The 19,499-nt window shown below is 41.1% G+C and overlaps 1 protein-coding gene across 3 annotated transcripts in view; it reads left to right on the forward strand.

Annotated features, from left to right (window-relative positions):
• The first annotated feature begins 14,744 nt into the window (after positions 1-14,744).
• The window catches only part of LOC113029391 (cadherin-20), a 94,840-nt gene continuing 90,085 nt past the window's right edge, over positions 14,745-19,499 (forward strand). For all 3 annotated transcript variants that reach the window (XM_026180240.1, XM_026180239.1, XM_026180241.1), the window contains exon 1: positions 14,745-15,194. The gene's annotated coding sequence lies outside the window, so the exon portion shown is untranslated. The remainder of the gene's footprint in view (positions 15,195-19,499) is intronic.

Consider the following 19,499-nt stretch of genomic DNA (forward strand, 5'->3'; position numbering starts at 1 on the left):
GAAAAGAATATCGCCCATATGGTTTTCACTGCCCTATGCATAGCCAAGAAAACAGTCCTCATGAACTGGAAAAATAAAAATAACCTTAATTCTAACCAATATAGAAATTATCTATTAGATTACATTAGTCTTGATACAGCTTCTGCCACCACATCAGATCAATTGCTCTGGGCTCCTTTGATCAGCTCCATCACCTAGTGGGGGTGGGGGGTCATAGTTTGGTCCCGCCTTCACTGTTGTGATTGGTGTGGGGGTAGGGACAGGCTTAGGGCGTCGGGGGGTTCCCCGGAGGCATCTTCCTTGGGGGGCTCAACCCGGGGTAGCGGTCACGTCCGGTTAGGGGCTCTGTTGGCTCTCAGGTGACTGTTTCCTCGCGGCTGCGTGCAGCGGGGCTAGGGGAGGGTCTGTGCTGACGGACGTGGGTTACTGACCTGGTAGCCTGGCTGCCCCTGGGTGGGTCCGGGATGGGCGTGAGGTTCTGGGGGCGCTCCGTCTCTGGGCTGGGGCCCGGGCCGGGCCTCGGGGGCTTGGGTCCTGGTTGGTGTGTTGCCGGGGTTGTGGGCGGGTGGGTGCATGGGGGCCCAGCCCTGGAGCAGGGTGCCGCCGGTGCATCGAGCCACCTGGGGGGCTCTTCAACTGGTGGGGGAGATTGTCACATCTTGCAGGAGCTTTCCTCTCCTCAGGGGCTCTCTCTGCAGGAGGGGGAGATACAGGAGAGGTGGAAGAAGATCTCAGCCTGGGTGTTTATTGTCTTATGTAGTCTGGAAGAAGAGTGGATGGTGGGGTGGGTGCAGTTTTCTCTGTGGTGGGGTTGGGTGGACTGTCCCGGGCTCTGTGGGGCCGGGAGGCGCTGCTGCGCTGGGCCCCGGTCTGGATGGGCCTGGGCCCCCTTTCCCTGGCGGGTCGCGGAGTATGGGGGTGCCTACTGGGGTAGGCGGGGGAGCTGGCCCCAGGGAGGGGTCAATTGGTGGTTGGTGGTTCTTTGTGTCCGGGGATGGGCGTCCAGGTACACACCGGCTGACTCCTTGGCGGCCGCTTATCGGGGCCTAGGGCCTGGGGCTCGCTCGGGCCACTTCGGAGGTGGGGTGCCCCCGGCCTCTCGGCCTGTGGCTCGGTCACTCAGGCACGGCTGGCTGCCGGCGGAGCTCACGGGCGTGTCACTGCAACTCCCCCTGGCTTCTGCTCCGTGGCTGCTGAGTGAGCCCTCATCTGGGACTCTCCTCAGCTCTTTCTGGGACAGTGGCGCGGCTGCCCCTCTGTTGGTCTTCCTTGGTCTCTTGTGTTCTGGGGGCCTCTGGATGTCTGGAGTTTTGATCTCCTCCATACCTGCTTCATACCCTGGAGGACGGGGCTGTGGCCCCCCCCACACCCTCTAGCAGATTATTACATGAAGGAACCTTTTAAAAAACAAAAAACAAGCGCGTCCATGCTCACAGGTGTACACACGGGTGATCACACCCACAAACTACACCCTTTTTGGCTCCTACCTCAAAGCACACTGTGTTCTGTTGATCTTATGTGCTGCACAATAATGTTTAATATTTAGTATTTACTGTCATATTCCCATATATCATTGTGATGTTGTTTATTCTATTACTCTTGTTCTCTTCTGCTTGTTTTCTTTTTTCTTTCTCAGCAGGTGACCCAGGTGATTGATATATGCATTTTTTTTTCTTCTTTTTTTTTTTCTGCTCATTCTGTTGGTTTTTGTCTTTTGCCCTTCTCCCCTGTCCCTCTTCTCAGCTGTTTCTCTTTCCTTCTTTCTTTCTCCCCTTCTTTCCCCCAGTCAAGTCTGTCCCGTATTCAATAAGTGAAAATAAAATGAACAATAAAAGGTGAATCAAATGGACCATTACGGCAAGGCTGGGATGGTCAATTTGGTAAAGTAAATCCGTTGGGCATCTTTCTTTGCCTTTAGACAAAAATTCTGATGGCAAAAGAGCCAAACGGGACAGGCAAAAAAATAAAAAAATAAAAAAAATAAAAAAAAATAAACTGTGAAAACACTGGATGTTTTTCTGTTTTCATTCATATGTACCTTGAAACTTTTTGTTGTGTATTTTTCAAAGCTTCAACACTCAGTGAACAAGAGCTTGATTTGACGGGTTCTGCACAGAGGCTTCTAACAGTAACAAGGAGCTGAATCAAGAATCAGACAGCCAGGACCGGCAGCCACTGCACATGTCCATCACAGAGAAAATGGCAGCTGGCCCAAAAAGCCGCCGTCAAAACGCCAGCCAGTCCCCAAACATGCAACTGTCACGAGGAAAGAACTACAGCTGACAATTAGGAAGCTATCGTCATTCCCAAATCATTCTTATATGAGATTAGCCAGTGGTCCAGAAACAGAGGATGGATTTTAACCAATCATGTTCAATCATTATCGCTCACTGATGCTTCACAGAAACTTTAACCACCTGTCAATCCCGGAGATTTGGTCATCAACCACGACACCCTAGGGGCATCTGGCACATCCTCAGTGCTTCCTCCATGTGACTTTCAGGGAAACTGCAATGTCCCTGCACAGCGGGCAAACCAGCAGGGAGATGTATGATGTCATTTAATACCAGCCTGATCTCTGCACATCTGCATTAACTCACAGAAGATGTGAGAATTTGAACGAACAGCTTTATGTTGCTCAGCATGTTTTCTGTCTGGATTGATGATGCCCGATGCAGTGTTGTGTCAAAATACTGGATTTTATGGCGACAGTCAACATAAATCTCTACAGTGGAGTGCATCTGCAGCTACTGGTGACGGGTGCCACAGCACACAAGTTGTGGTAGGAGCAGCAAACTTCACAATATTCAAGCCAATCAAAGAAATGTTGATTTAGAGTTTTTAGTTTTCAGTTGTTGCTCATCTGCAAGCTGCTTTGGAATATACCTCCACCCCAGATCCTTCTGCTCACACTGTGCCAGACTTAATTAGTATCATATCTGTTGACAGCAATACCTTCCCTTTTCAGTATGTGAGTTTTGCCTATGCTCTCTGAGCCATAATATAAAATGCAATAAATCAAAATAGCTTTATGTATACAGAACTTCAACAGTAGCTCTGACGACAAAAGCCAGATCACTTTTGTTTGCGAGCTGAGACCTTGGAATAATCAGCAGAGCCCCCTTCACCAATCTAATTAAACACCCAGGCACAAAGGATTTATAAGTTATTTATTTATGGGATAAGCTCATTGAAAGCTTTAAAATTAATTTGTGACAGTTTAAAATCTTAGTGTACGTTTGTCACGGCAGGAGTTATGTGGTGATGTTTCTTGGTGCCAGTTGAAATCTAAACATCTGAATTAGCTGATGTCAGGCAAGTGAGCTTTGACTGATGATGTGGTGAAAATCCTTCCAGGTTGAATGAAGACTGATTGGATGACATTTAAATTTTTTTTATAAACATACAATTTTAAATTACTGGAGAGGAAAACAACAATTTTCTTTTGACTGTAGTAGTCCGGCATGAATACAAGACACACACTACAGTGAATCTTCAGATTCTAATTGATACTCTTTGACCACTACAAAATCTCTGCTCTAATAAAGGCTTTCGGTTGCTTCTGACCTTGTTGCATTGTAAGATCTTAAAATAAATAGAGCATGCAATGTTATGAAAATGTATGAGCTGAGCTGAGAACTTCTTGCATTGTTTTATTCAGAGAAAGTTTGTGAAGCCTGAAGAGGGAACCCTCTCACACAGGACACGAAAGAAAACGAACCTTCAAAGTAAAACTGCAAACAATCAAAAAGACATACTAAGAATGGAGACAAGGAAACACTCAAGGAACAAGGCACAAATCCTATGGAAGATACATTTAGGGAAACACTAAGGGCATTAAATCCACAGGAAATAACAATCTCAAACTGTGGTTTCATGCACTAGAAAACGTAAGATAAACGGTAATTCTAATTCAGTGAGTAGCTTCTGTACAACTGTAACAACCAAATAAATAACCTTGGGCTCTGTGAATAAGACACTTGAGAGTTTTTTTTTTCAAATACATCTTTTTAAATTAGTGAGTAAAAATGAACCTTTTAACAAAGAATCAGTGCCATCAATATTGAACTCGTCCCCTGCAGCTCTACTAAAGTGAAGAACAATTTATAGTAGTTAGTAATAGAAAGCCTCACCAGTGAGTTCACCATGATCGGTCGTTTGGAGTGGAGGTCGTTTGGAGTGGAGGGCCCACTCCTGAAGAAATTCTATGACTCTGTTGTGGCTTCTGCTATCTTTTATGGCGTGGTCTGCTGGGGCGGCAGCATCTCTGCTGGGGACAGGAAGAGACTGAACAGGGTGATCCGAAGGGCCAGCTCTGTTCTAGGATGCCCTCTGGACCCAGTGGAGGTGGTGAGTGACAGGAGAACGGCGGCTAAGCTGTCATCCCTGATGGACAACATCTCCCACCCCATGCAGCAGACTGTGACAGCACTGAGCAGCTCCTTCAGTGGGAGACTGCGGCACCCACGGTGTGGGACGGAGAGATTTCGCAGGTCTTTCCTCCCCACTGCTGTCAGACTCCATAATAAAGACTTTAACTGATCAAGCACACACATCCATACATATGCAATAATACTAAGTGCAATAATCCTTTCTGTCATCGTTGTATTTTTACTCAGTTGTATATAGTATTTGTATTCTATTTTTATCTTATTGTATATTTATTTTATTTTATTCTACTGTATATAGTATTTTATTTTATTCTATTCTGTACAGTTGTGTACTGTATTTATTCTTACTGTATTCTAATTTTTGCCTCATAACTTTTGCACTGTCCACTTCCTGCTGTGACAAAACAAATTTCCCACGTGTGGGACTAATAAAGGTTATCTTATCTTATCTTATCTTATCTTATGATCGGCAACTTTTTCCAAATAGTTTAATATTGAGTTTCAAACAGTGATACAACCTTTTGCAAGGTTAGAGGGTTAAATGAGGTTATATGAGCAAAATAGTGAGGACAGGCACAGGGTGTACCAAGCACACAGAAACAGTTGCAGGGCCTTTTACTGTAGAACGCCAAAACAAAAGCTTGCAAGCAGGAAAAATGAAATGATAAAGTAAAACTGAAACTGCTGGAACAAACAATGCAAAGGCAAAAACCAGGCTGGTGAGAACTGTTTGCTGTATAAGGCAGCAGGTGAAGTGGGTGTGGCAGATGACTACAATGAACGTGCAAACATGTGGTGGAGTGCTGCATGAGCTGAAAGTCAAGCTTACAGAGAAACTGTAGCACATGGTTGGTGTTATCTTACATATTTTTCTTATTGTCAGTAACTGTCATTATATAACAAGAGTGTCATGTAGATTTGGGACTTTCCAAGTCACAAATACAATGTCCTGAAAAGTTTCCATAATATTCAGAACACTGCTGGGAGCAATTCCAAGATAAGAAGATGATGCACTTGATATTTGGCAGCTCAATGAGGTGGTTTTTATTTCTTTTTGGACACTACAGCTCTATTGCATACACATTGGACTAACATAAAGTGGCAGGAGGTTTGTTACCAGGTATTGGTGTGTGATACAGAAGCTTTGTGAATGTGACATGTAAAGCGACATGAGTGCCTGTGTTACACCGCTGAAATGATGGGCCAACTCATCTCCCGTGCAACATATTTATTTTTACAGAAAACTGTGAAGACAGAAAAATGTCTGATTAATCAGTTCTTCCGGCGCGCGGGCCGTACGCTGCCTCTTCACCACTGACACTACTTCTTCTAGTGTAGCTGACATTACTTTATACAAGTAACTTATACAGTTCCATATTGTGTATGATATAGTGTGTGAATGTGTGCGTGAATGGGTGGATGACTGGATATGTAAAGCGCTTTGGGGTCCTTAGGGACTAGTAAAGCGCTATATAAATACAGGCCATTTACCATATTCATATGTACCACTTCTGTAAACTGCTTAAATCACAAAAATACATTTTACTATACACATGAATAACATAGTGAACTCTCATTAGTTTTATCTTGTTTTTACTACTGTTTTAATCTATTTATGAACCTGTCTTATTAACTGTATTTATCCAACTCTATCCCTTTCAAATAAACATTTTTCTTAACATATTTTTACAGCATTCACTTTTCATGAACTAAACATAAAGCAATTCACATTTTCTCTTATTGTGCAAAATATATATCTTGTGGCTTTAACCCAAAAATACACCTGCAATGGACTCACAAGCTTTAGGTACAGTCTAACACTTGGGTCGGCACAGGCTAACAACTGGACCAACTTGGAAATTAGCTCTTTAGCTTAACATTCACCACAAACAAGACATTTATCATTAATCGCCACTGCTGTCTGTCACGTTTAGAACCTCTGTTTTACATTATCAACCACCCAGCTTACCTGTAAAGACAGAAAAATGTCTGATTAATCAGTTCAGCTACCGATGCGTACAGGACTGAGCGCCCTCTGCTGGTGAAACTTAAACCACAGTAAAACTGACATTACAGTGGCCTTACTAAAAGAAAATGTCTCTGAGCATCAAATAAAATGGGGGGCTACTATTTTCATGTCTCTGTCTTTAACATAGTGCCACACCTGATTATCACTAAGAGTAAAAGAAGCACTGGATAAATGCAGTCCATTTATTTGCTAGAAGAATACATGAGTTATTGATTTGTGTCTTTTCATAGGATTTTGTTGACAGCCATATGCTTCAACTGAGAGGGCCTTTGACGTCAGAAAACCAGAGGCTATTAGGCATCTTCAGATCTCATTTACTAAGGTACTGAAATGATAAAACTAAAAAAATAACATTTTGTTACAAGAAACATTCAACACTCGTGTGAAAAATAAAGTATGCTCTGCTTCAAGTCTCAGGTTTTATGTATCAGGACCAGTGTTGGTCAAGTTACTTGAAAAAAGTAATCAGTAACTAATTACTGATTACTCCCCCCAAAAAGTAATCCCGTTACTTTACTGATTACTTATTTTCAAAAGTAATTAATTACTTAGTTACTTAGTTACTTAGTTACTTTTTAAAAACACGATTTACAACCTGAAGAGGTGATAAAGTGATAGATCTTTCAGCCCAATTCTACTTTTTCTACATAATCCATCATACAAAATGTAATCAAATGGAAAAGTCTCTTTTTTTAACTTGTTTTATCAGTTTTAATCTTTTAACTTTATGCATCAAGCAAAACATTTAATTATATGCAACATTCTCTGACTTGAATAAATTAGTTTAACATTTAAACCTATTTTCTACACATTCCAGCACATAAAATAAAATATTTTTTGTGTTTTCACTCACTCTTTCAAACAGATGCAAGTAAAACACAGCAGAAAATAAATAAAGTCAAAGACTCAGCGGTCCTTTTGCTCTATTTTCACCTGTAAAGCAGGAGCAGGGTAGGCGGAGGGTTACCCTGGTGTAGGTGTGCTGCGGTCAGTTGAGGAATCCGCGCGAGTGTCTCTGTGAGTTTCCCATCACGTCGTAGCTACTCGGTGCTTGCTCGGAAGTTTAGGGGTTTTTTTCGCTGTAAAAAGAAGTTTTCTTCCCACGCACGATGGACGCTAATGTTTTTGTCACTTTTTATGGAATCAAACTCAAAGTAAGGTCAGTACTTCCACACTTTAAACGCTGCACGCTCATACTCTCTCCCGCACTCGATATATTATCCATTGTTGATCTGCACACAGCTGCTGTCACCAACGTCGCACTTGCTTACGTCACTGTCATGAGACATTCTCGCAAAAAAAATCACGGTTTTAGTAACGCAGTAACGCAGCGTTCCTACGGGAAAGTAACGGTAATCTAATTACCGATTTTGCAATAGTAATCCCTTACTTTACTCGTTACTTGAAAAAAGTAATCAGATTACAGTAACGCGTTACAAGTAACGCGTTACTGCCCATCTCTGGTCTAGGATATAATAAAAACTGTCATCTGGTCCTTCAGGTTCTAAAATTACTTAAATGCAACCTCAGATGAACAACAACACATGACATATTACACCATGCCATTATTTCTTAACAAAAACGCAGTAGCTAAAATGCAGAAGTGTGAAAAACTAGCTTGTAGAAACACCTTTAGCAGCAATAAATTACAGTGATCACTTTCTGTATGACTTTTTCAGTCTCTCACATTATGGAGGGATTCTAGTCGACTACTTGTCACAATGTTTCTTCAGTTAAGTGAGGTTTGTTTATTGAGTTCATTAAGGCGCTTGTTTATGCACAGCTCTCCTAAGGTTCTTTTCAGTCAGGTTGATGTTTGAACTTTGATGGGGCCACTGCAGCACCTTGAGTCTTTTTTTTTCAGCTCCAAAACAAGCCCAAATCATCACCCGTTGACCACTGTGCTTGACAGCTGGTATTAGGTGTTTGTGCTTATATGTTGATACGAACTGTGGCCAGAACCTCCAACTTGGTCTCATCGTTACAAAGATCATCATTGAAGTCATGTGGTTTATTCAAGTACAGCTTTGCAAACCTAAGTTGTGTTGCTATGTTCTTTTCAAGAGAAGAGCATTTCTCCTAGGAAGCCTTCCAACCAAGCCATCTTTATTTTTTCGTATTATTGTACTGTCATGGACTTTAAGAAGCCAAGTGAGGTTTGTAGAGTTGTGGGGTTTTTGCAGGTTCCCTGAGTATTGCAGAGTCTGACCTTGGGATAAATTTGCCAAGAAGGTTGCCGACTGTCTTGATTATTTTTCACTTAAGAATAATCTTGATGAGCAGCAACAATCATTGTTGTCTGTCCTGTTTTGTTGTTGTTGTTTTGCATTTTGTTGACACATACCTGAATACTCCAGACCTACAAACTGCAAAAACGTCTGATTTTAAAGAGGTGCGCACTCTCGCTGATGATCAGGTGCATTTGATTAGCAGCACCTGGCTGCTACTTTTCAGTCCTATGGAAGCTGTAGGGGTGTATTAAGTTTTACACCCTTTGCTTCCACTTTTGGATTATTTTGCATGAAACAACACTGTTAAATGTCACGTGTTACTATTCATCTGAGATTAAATTATTATAAATCCTATTTAATTATATGCACACAAAAGGTGTACTGTCTTTTTACATCACTCTATATAAATATCAAGTAAAACACACAGTTGTGTATGTATATATATATATATATATATATATATATATATATATATATAAAATATGCTTATTTCACACTTTCTTATTTTGCAGAAAGTCTCTGCCTACCATTTCATATCTAGACTACAGTATTTTGAGACAAGTTAGACAGACTCCACAGGTCAGGGTTAGGAAAAAATGTCAGCAACAGTGTGAGAAAGATATAGAAAATAACCCGCTCTGCCCTATATTTAATGGCTCCTCTCTTTGACACGTTCTGTTTCTGAAACTCTTGACAGCTTGCACCAGCATCATCTTCATTTTGCCTTTTTTCTATTGCCTTTATTCTTTATCCATCTATATATCTATTATCTATCTATCTAGGTCTTACTTCTGTTCCATCGCTGTCTTTGTGTCTTCCACGCTGCTCTAATTGTTTTCCCACCTCACTCTCCGGGGATGTGTAGGCATGGCCTTGTTATCCCGGCTGATCGATGTGATTTATAGGTTTAGGGAGCGAGACATGCAAACTTTCTCATCTCCCGGGGATAAACCGGGGAAATCAATCACATGCTTTCACTTTGTGTGGGCCAATTCAGACCCGAAAACTACTTTCTCCAAAGACTATCAGGGAAGCTTTTCAAATCAAGCTCTTTTCTTATCCCAAATACTCAATTTAATAATCGTACTCTGAGCTGGGTTTTTTTTTCCTTTTTTATCCACATCTGCTAAAAATATATCTTTATTCGCTTATGACTGAAGCACATTTCTTTCCAAACGTACCATTTTGTGATTGTCTCTACAGTTCCGCTGATTAATATCCTCATGCAACTGTACTTTGTGCTAATTTGCTATGATGCAGTTGGCCTTCCTAACATTATCGCTCTGGCCCTCATGAGGACAGCAGAATGTAAAATACTGTAGCTGTGGAGAAATAAATCCACCAAGGTTGGATGATAACTGCTGTCATTTTTTAACAAACATTTTTTTTTCTTTAAGGAGCTCGGCTTCATTAGAGAAAAAAAAAGGAGCATCGCAACTGAGTCAGGCACACATCGACTGTAGATTTGCAGCTTGTTTTTTTTATCGATCTTACACATGACTCAGGCTGATAAAGGCTTCAGGATACAACAGCATTATCACATACTGTATTGGATTAAAGATGGTGGGATTTTTTTTCTTAAGTCTCTCTTGTCCTCGATAATGCATCACACTGAGTACCTGTCAGAAAGGTATGTCAGATAAGCCACTGGATCAATACCAAACAGTTAAGCATTCAGAATCAGCCTTTAGGCTCAGCAGAAGAGTTGTAATGTTTGATGCACGTACTAAAAAAAAGAAAACATCCCCATCAAACTCAGCAAACACTTTAAAGAATATTAGAAAATAGGAGGCAGAAGGATGAATATATGTCAGTCTGATTTCAATCTGCTGTATATTTTATTTTTGTCAATGCTTCTGCAGTAAAACACAGTAAATGTCTCAGTATGGCTTTGCTGAGAAGGAGGAGAGGTGCAGACACCAGCACATAACAGAGCGGGCATCAGAGACCAACAGCCATGATTAAGTCGGGCATTGCATAAAATTTGCCTCCAAATTTGCTTGCAGGCTGTGTGTGCTTAAATACTTGACATTTGCCAATTGGAAGTGTAGAATAACTTTGGCTTTGTGGCCTGCTTAAATTTTTTATCCAGGCTGATTATGCCTCAAATGAGGAGAAAATCTATAATATTCTTTTCACATTTTACTTTTGTGACCATTTGTAAATTTGAAAAATACCAAATATTGACATTCAAGCTTGTCAGAATATAGCCTATGGCTCATGTGTCTATATATAAGCCAGGTTTTAATAATAATAATAATAATAATGATAATAATTTTGGGAACTAAGCAGAGCCGAGACTTTAGTCCTTCCATAAGCAACAAGTACTTGTTTCAGTAATGCTGCTTTATTTGAGCTTTTCCAGGTTTAAAAGAGTGAAATCTAACAACCACACAGCATGAAACAGGAGACACAGTTAAGTGGAATTTATGGTCCAGTGAAGCCAGTGGGCTCGCCGTCCACTCCACTCCAGGGCCTGTCCACCTGCCTGGAGTGAGGTCTGTAGTCAGATGGAGCCAGTGTAGAAGTACGACCGGTCTTTGGGTCACTTTGCTCGAGGTGTAGTTGGTCGTGGAGAATATCGAAATTATAACACACAAAGAGAGCGAAACCGAGAGATAAAAACAATGAAAAGTGTCACTGCAGCTGCTTTCTGTACTCGTCGTGCTTTGCTTTGCTTTATGATCTTTTAAGATATTCAAAGGTGGTGGAGACCAAAATAGAGCAAAACCTAAAGTTTCTATGGGTTTCTGTGTGAACAGAAAATTAGATATTATAAGTTTATAAGATTCTGCTGCCCTGAAGTGAACAAAAATAAATTCTTCTTCAATAAATCAAACACTTTTTGTCATGGGGTATATCTGCTTTTTCAAAATGCTTTCACAATTAACTTTGGTTTTCAAGCCGTCTCCAGCTTGTCGTTTCTCTCTTTTGAGGCATCATTGATTCTCCAACATGCACTTTCACTTTGTTTGTTACATCTGCACGTTGGTGGTAATGGCTTGTTATAATAGCTTTTGATGCCATGCAATTGATCAGTCGAACTAGGATTTATGTCCTATTCAGATCAAGTGGGATGGATGGTAGAGACGGAAAGGATTTCCATGTTGTTTGTCTAAACATTATATACTATGTGTTGTGCACAGACAATACATCAGTTTGGATATACCAACAACAACAAATCTGATGTGAGGCACTCGCAGTGTTTGGTTTCAGGTATTTGCATTGCATTACATGCCACATTGGACACTTTGAAGGAAAAATTTGCTTTTTAACTTAAGGAAACAACATTTACAAGTCAAAACCTGCTGAAACTACCATGACTTCAATGTGCGGTATAAACTTCAGATAATGGTTCCAGGAAGTTATCCATAAAACATGTGGAAAGCAATGCATATAACACGTGAGCTGCAGCAGAACCCTGCAGTGTGTATGTAATTCATTTGCTCCTGCTAGAATTATGTGTCAGAACACCAGTAAGCTTAAATATTGTGAAAATTCCCAGACAATGTGAATAATGTTGATTATCTCTAGAGAATACCAAAGTCAACTTCCTTGTATTAATCTTGTTGTGGGAGAAAAAGTCAGGTTTAAAGGCCTGAAAGTGAAATTTTGATGACCAGACTACTGAGGGAAGCATCTGTGAAACAGGCGAGACTCATGGTGACAGTAGCCCAATGAGAGAAAAACTGATGACAGGGTGTTACAGGACCTAGAGGATTTTCTGCTACCATCTGGTTGACCAACATGACATGGAACACTGCAAATGTTTTGTCAGATGGTGCTGACATCTCATAGATACAACTCATAAGGTGTTCTCTGGCATCTGTCCCTCGACACAACAACCAAAGAAATGTCAAGAAACTGGTCCATTTAAAGGCTGGAGGGGTGGCATTGAAGTAATTTGCATGTTTTGGGTTTTACACTTTTCTTGCTGTTTTCACTTCCCTTTTACTGTCACAGTAAGGGTTAGGCATTAGGCACCAAAAAATTGCTGTAAGTTTTGAAAAGCATTTTGTTTTGTTTTTTTGTTCTCAAACATCCACCCATAGTGATTAAATGTGATGCTAAGAGCTCATTTTTTGTAAACATTGATTTGTGATGAGTTGGGCGTGAGAAATTTATCCCGGTATTACCAAAAACAACATTTAACACTTTAGGGAGGAGGGTGGGCTGGACTGCCAGTTACCACAGGCAATCAATAGGTATTGTTCATTGTCATGTTGGATACTCGTACTACAAGTTTCAAAGAATAAGGTCTCAGATGTATTTTGCCAATACATCTGCAGGAATATATAGTAGATTTGGCAGTGTGGTTCTATTCTGTGGTCTAGCATGGAGCACATGATGCAGGGAGTATGTTGACACCAATAATCCAATTAAACAATGTTAATTCTGTTAATCTGGATGCAATGGTTTCAGTAGGAGAAACATTTTATCACTTGTCCAAGTGACCTCTTCAGTCATCTAGCTTATGGTTACAATCAAAACCAGCACCATTGCATCACCCGTGCTTCTTAAATTGAAACCCATTGCAATACAACCAGCATAACATTGCATGAGGCAGGAAGAGTATCAAAGACCAGATGATGTATCAGAAACCAACAACACTGATGCTGATTAAGTCAGGTGGAGTATGAAAAGAAGAAGGTGAAGGTCAGGTGGGTTGCAAAGTGGCTTGTAGGCAAAGGAAGCTTAACTTGGCCAACCTTCTACATATACGAGCTGAATAAATTTCTGAGACTAGTTTTAGAGTTTGTTTTTTTACACTTGTGTCTATATAATCTCAAAGAGAAAATCCTTAATATGGTCATTCCCAAGCTCCCAAGGAGAAGTGGAGAGGAAGGTCAGCTTAAATAGAAAGGAGCTAAAAGGTCTGGCTTCAGGCAGTTAATCAGCCGATGAACTTCACCAAGGCTTAGTAGACAATAAATACGATAATAAATTATTGTTTTAAGCTGGGACTCGTGCAAAGCCACCCTAGTAGAGACAAAAATATAGACCTAAAAATAAGCAGGTCTCCTTTTTTGTTATACGTAGCTAGTATGGTAATACTGTTTTTGCTGTTGCAGAGAGAAAGAATAATCAAACAGCAAAAATCTAAAGTATAGGATCACGTGTACACATGATGCTTTAAGAACACCTTTAACAATACCTTCGTTTGTTAGTGGGAATGAAAGCTAGGAAGTGTATTTGCTGGAAAGCTAAGTGCAACACAAAGATTTAAAAAGTCCCTATAGATGACAAAAAGGGCAACAATTGCTGCAGCTGCTGCTGTTATTGCTGTGGTATTGGTATCTGAATCTAAAAGGAGGTGTGTTTTCAAGCGATGTATAATATGATGCAGAACGGGCCAATGCCATTCAAAGTACAGCAGCAGAATTGTCAGCGGGGTTAAGGAATTGAAGCTGCACTTATCTCCGGTGACTTGACATAAATTGATGTAAGACTTTAAATCCGGGACTTCTTCAGACTTTGATTCGGAGGCATATGACGAGCTCGGCTTTCATTTGACTCATCGGAAACGCTTCTGAGCCCGCGGGGACATGAGCGGTTTGATTTTTATCTGTTTTCCAATGACTCAATACCTTCAATTAAGCCCAATTAGACTTGTTTAAGGACAGTTAATTATTAATCAGCCAAGGGAGAAGCAAATATTTACTTATTCATCATACATATTTCTTGTTTTGTTCATGATTATTTGATTATGAGTCATGTGTGCTGCATTCTAATGTAACAGGCTGAAGTCTGCTGGGGATGTTCGAGCCGCAATCCTTTAACCAAGCTTCAGACGGTCTGTTGATAAAACCCAGTAAAGAGAAAAGACCACAAAGTTAATAGACTATCACTCCCCCTAAAAAGAACTGATTGTGCTGCTCAGGGGGGTCACATACACAGTGAGAGGGGTTGCAGCCAATGCGAGAACAAAAGAATAAAGTGGGGAAAAGTGAGTGGAGCGAAAGAGTGTATTTTGAGTCCTGCGGGTTAATTCAGTGCCTTTCAGCTACAATTGCCGTGTCTAAACATTCATGAGCCGTACAGGGATGGATGAAGGGAGAGAGGGAGGGAGAAATGAGGGGAATAGATGGAGCAACAGCACAGCGCTCAGACACAAGAGGGAGAGCTGTGTGTGAGCTCATCCACAGCGCTCTGAGCAGGTAGAGCGAGAACAGGACACAGAGAGAGAGCGTGCAGGAGGAGGAAAGTGAAAGAAGGAGAGAGAAAGGGAGTCTGTCTCCTCACCTGAAGATTACTTTGTCTCACACTTCATTCACCCCGAGTGCTGGAAGGAGCAGCGAGGTAGAAGCTGAGTTCATCAGGAGTTGCCAGCGCTTGCTCTCTGGTCTTTTTCTTTTCTTTTTTTTAAATCCCCTCTTGCCTGGTTTTCCCTGCGCAGGGGGTCAGCTGGACTTTTCTCTGCAAGAAAAAACCCACAGTGGAAAGACTGAGATAGAGAAACCAACACGTCGGGAGGGAAAGTGAGAAAATTGCAGTAAATCCCAGTGTCTGCGAAGGAAAAGAAGTTCAGAGAAGCTCCAAAAGGTAAGGATTTTAATTTATTCCTCTCTTTTCCAAATCGTCTAATAAAAACATAATTATCAGAACAACCTGTAACAAGGTAAGTCAAATCCTTGCATTTTAAGAGCTTGTGCAGAGTGTGTCTTTGTGCAGTGGGTGTGTATTACAGCCATCATTTACGGACTTCGAGGAGAAGCAGCAATGTGCACTTGCGGCGGCAGGAAGTTGACTCAGGAGGATGGGTTAATAATACAAGAAAAAGCAGAGGGACAGCTCGAAGTACAGTGACAGAAACAGGGGAAAAATACATGAGTGTGAAGGAGAGTTGAACTGAACGACTGAGAAAGAGAGAGGGGAATAGGAGGAGGAGGGATAGAGTGGAGTGGCGGGGGCTCGCTGGCAGCCAATTCAGTAACCAAGGCAGCTGACATGAGGGAGAGCCAACAGGGGGACAGTGGGATTTCTATTTTTCACCCTTGCTGAGATACGCCGGGGCTCTGCCAAGTCCCCTGCCTCATCCCCCATGGATAAAGATTCCATTGTGTGCTGCTGTGACTGAATTCATTAAGCATCTACATGTACTCTCCTCTGGCCGCACTACTCTCGTACGCTCCTTCCTCTCTCCAGCTTATACTCACTCTACACGACCGCTCCTCCTCTCTCGCTTTCATTGTAGTCTCAATTGGCCCAGCTCAACTTGTGTTGCATCAACAGTTGTATTTTTCCCCCCAATGCTCTGCAGTGGATGATACTGTGAACACAATTTTGCCAAGAATGACCCCAAAGTTTATTTAAGCCTGGCTTCAGGATGCCACATGGGGTCGCTCAATGTAGGTGGGGGGGTGTGGAGTGGGGGGCATGGGAGATTTATTAGATGGCAGCTTGGGAACTTTGCTGGCATTAATAACAAGAGGGGCTGTGAAATCCTGCTAAAACATGAAAGAATTTAACATTACAGTGGCTACCAATTATATCAGTAACACCTTTATACTACAGTGGATCACATAAGTGTGTTTTTGTGTTCCTTGGTCTTATTTAGCTCATGTCCACAAAACTGCTTTTGTTTGCTGTCATCAGTTTTTAGCTTATGTCTCAGGGCAAAAGCACCAAAACGCCACGTGATGAAAATAGCAGATTTACAAGAGCTTATAAATAGATGTAAATGAAAGCTAATGCTGTTCTGTTTTTTTTCTGGGTGTTTGCATTTGCTAACAAACAAATCAGTGTGTTGCTTGCAGCTCGTTTGTGCTGCCCCCAAGTGGACAAAAAGCTTGTTGCTGTAGGTTTCGGTTGGTGTTTTACGTTTTTTGTTTCGTTTTGCTCATTTGTGTGGTCAACTCACACACACACAGAAAAAAACAAAACATTATTTGATAACTGACCTAAAGATTGCTATTGGTTGTCAAGTAATTGGTCCGAAAGAAAAAGATGAGTTTGCCTGCCAGCAAGCTCACGCTAAGGCTAACAAGAAGAAATTCATTAAATTTAGAGAAAAGGTAAAACAATGCACTGAATTAAAATTTATCTAATAAAAAATAGTCAATAACTGAGCTCAGAGCTGTTTTATCATCCCAGAATTGTTTATGGCAGCACATACATTGTGGGCTCTTTTTCTGCCAAGCATGCCATTTATTTTCTTCTACGCACTTAGGCTAGTCCCCCGGAGTTTATGTTAATTTCTCAAACTTTTATTCGACCCCATCTCTGACTTTAGGGAATCTTTAATTAGTTTCTAGAAGCAGTGACACTAGTGATTCTTGACAACATTAATTAAAAATTGTTTTTCTTAAAAAAAAGTCACAATTTATTCAAAAGGTCACGCTGAAAATGAAGGTACTGCTTCATTAAAAAGGAGAACGATTGAAGTAAGAGAAAACACAATTCAGATGTTGTTCACTTTTTGTGCATTAGCCTTTCCCTGCCTTTCTCTCCACACTGAAGACCATGTCATCACCCTTTAGGTAAAAGGCTAGTATAGCCTTTATGGGCTCCTTATTGTTTCCAAGATGTGAGGCGCTTCGCTTGTGGTGAAATCAATAGCCCAGTAAATTCTTAATTGAATGACTGCAGGGCTTGGAGCCTGATGGTGCTTTATGGGCTACCAGAAGGCGCCTTTGAGAACAGACAAAATAACAAGGACCCTGCTGGCATTGTTGTGGTCTGGGAAGCAACGTCATGTCAATCAGCCAGGCCTGGCAGGCAACAGCGGCTGTGGGACGGCGTTAGTGCTTGTACACCTGCCATGTTATGCTTGAGTTGAAGCGGGTGTCACTTTACCTCTAATTAGCTTTTCTTCCTTTGAAATACTTTTTATGGCTCATTTGATCATCACGCAGTACATTTCAGTGCTATTTGACACCGGGGAGCCGTGTCACAGGTACCGCTGCTGTGATCGAAGACAGAAAACCGCCTTTGGGTTTAAAATTTGGAACACGACCAGATATGTTTCGTGCACAGGAAACACCCGTGTGGTATTGTGTGGTGGTGCGGATCCTTTTGTCATCTGTCTGAGCTACGGATGGATTGTCTTGACCTCGGGGCGCTCGCTGCCACTTCAGCAGAAACAAAAGACTACGATGCACACTTTTGGCCAATTTGTTAAATGTCACACTCTTTTAACACTGCAGTTTTTCACCCATCAGTTTGTTAACTAGTTGGGATGAGACAGTTATATGCAATTTTTAATCAAGTCCAAATCTTCAAATATTTTCTTTATTCGGAATAAAAAAGCTGTTTGCTAATTGTTTTTTTATTATCCTCAACAACATCATCATCATCATCATATTGTAACAAAATAATTCCTCAAATCTGGGATAAATATAGTATTGTATAGTTGATGCATTAAGTAATAGCATGAAAACTGGTATTCTCTGAGCCATTCTTGCTCAATGGCGAAGAGCTCTTTTGGCAGAAGAGCTGCTCTGGTAGTCATAGAGTGCTGAAAAGCTTATTTCATGCGGGTCCTGCGTGAGCCAGTTTCTGCAGCTAGTATCCAGCATTAGTTCTCAGCTCTCTCACTCTCAGCTGCAATCGGCCAGCTAGAACAGGTATGAAAACGGGCAGAGCTCCATTTGCTTCTGGTGTTTATTGCTCATTGCTAGTCGTGCTGAATATCAGGTCATGAACAAAAGCTGCAAACTTCAGAGAAACTCTAGGCAGCAGAGTCTGTCACGACACCTCTCCTTCACATATTTAACACACTCCAGCGATGTGCACTAAGTTGCTGGGTGTTATCTTTGAAAGTGAATATTGCCCGTTTTTGTGGGCTGTTTACTGATCTGAACCCAAAAAAGGGAAAATACTAAAACTATTCATTTAAATGTGTTTTATGTTTTGAACCAAATATCCAGAAACCATAAAATGATGAAAACCGATTTGGTAAATGGTGTTAAAACAAGGCTCTTTACTTCATTCTTTAACGGCAGAAACAATAGAGCTCACACCGGTACATTCACATTTGATGCTTTAGGATATATTTGCTAACTTTGTGTTCATTGCACTTACCAGTACATAGCCTTATCCATACCAGCCAAGTGCAATAATATGCAAAAACTGGAAATATCCATAGAAAACAGGCTGATGAAAACCAGTTTCATTCAACAACCTCACACCGGCTGCGATTAAAAGAGAACATTTTATAACAAACTGTAGCAAAGAGCAGGACTACTTATGCTTTGGAATTTGCATTTTCTTTACAAAAACAGTCACAATTTACAGTTTAGACCCTGAACTCTAAAGTAGGCAAAGTTTCTCGATATTTTGTGTCCTCGTTAGCTCGATTGGCACCATGTAAGCAAAGAAATTATGTATTTCTTAAGCCACACTGGTGTGCCTTGACGCACCATTGGGAAGCCACTGCATGAGGGGGCACAGCTCAATTGGAGGTCAATCCATAGCAGGTGTAGCATCTTTTATGTAAGGGATATCATGACAGGAATGCAATAGGAGCTTGGTAGCACCCGCAGCATCCATACGACAAACAGCTACATGAATATATGTGTAAAATGTTAATGCTGTATATATAAAGTATACACATATAGCGTGACTACTCAATGGCACACAGGAAAGCCTGACTTATGTGGCAAACATTTATAATAAAACAACCACGATCAATACTGTAATTTACACCACACACACTTTTTTTAAAGCATACCACTCAACAGCACCGTTATCTGGAAAATCAACAATGATCCAATAACAAGCATACCGCAAAGTAAACAAACACGAGACAACAGCAGCTATGCACTGGCTGTTATGAAAGCCCGATTTAATAAATAGCCATCCATGAAATAGTCTCGAGCTCTACTGATTTGTCTCCCGAATATGATT

The sequence above is a fragment of the Astatotilapia calliptera genome, chromosome 9, assembly GCF_900246225.1.
Source record: "Astatotilapia calliptera chromosome 9, fAstCal1.2, whole genome shotgun sequence".
Lineage (NCBI taxonomy): Eukaryota > Metazoa > Chordata > Actinopteri > Cichliformes > Cichlidae > Astatotilapia > Astatotilapia calliptera.